This window comes from Seriola lalandi, unplaced genomic scaffold (assembly GCF_002814215.2).
Source record: "Seriola lalandi dorsalis isolate HSWRI2012SDOR001 ecotype SW California unplaced genomic scaffold, Sedor1 jcf7180002054845, whole genome shotgun sequence".
NCBI classification, from domain to species: domain Eukaryota; kingdom Metazoa; phylum Chordata; class Actinopteri; order Carangiformes; family Carangidae; genus Seriola; species Seriola lalandi.
This window is the reverse complement of record NW_019525398.1, coordinates 24,740-25,504: the sequence shown is the minus strand read 5'-3', so window position 1 is coordinate 25,504 and position 765 is coordinate 24,740.

Here is a 765-nt window from a genome sequence, read left to right as displayed (position 1 = left end):
AAATGTTAGAAACACACAACACTGATCCTTTGGGAAAATCCACACCCACACCTACATGACTGTGTATGAAAGCTGTGTGTTTGTGTTTGCTGTTCTTGGTTTGGCTTCGTTCTCCTAGTTAGGCTGTTTGCTTATATTTGTATCTTCCTCTATATTTGTTCTTAGAGCTTTATTAAAGTTTACTGAGAGCTGTTTACAGCCGTACTCAAATTACTTGTACGTGTCACTATATCTGACAAATATAGTTGAGTCTGTTTCTAATATAATAAATCCATAAAAACAGGATGTTTATAATAAACAGAAACTGTGATTTATTAATTTATTGAGAATGTTACAATGAATGAATTTGACAAACCAGCCACACTCTGCAGAAAGTATTAAAAAGAAACATAAGAACAGAAAACAACAATAATCAGTTGAATATTTACCAGACAACTAATGACTACGCTTCATTTTCTATTAATATACAAGTCACAATTAAAAGTGGATGTAGAGCATTAAAACAACACAAAAGGACAGAATTTAAACTCAGTTACTCCAAATATATGTGTGTGATATATGATATATGTATTTATTTTTAGTAGACAGACTGTATCTAACCTGTGAATATAAAGATACATTTGGCTTAAATTTGTGAACAGTGATCAAAGAGATAAATGAGATGAAGTGATGAGATTTGATGGTGAGAAAAGGCCAGCAGAAAACAGTCAGTCAGCATGTGTGCAGTTGGTGGACGGTCCCTTGTTTGTGAGGATCATCAGCAGA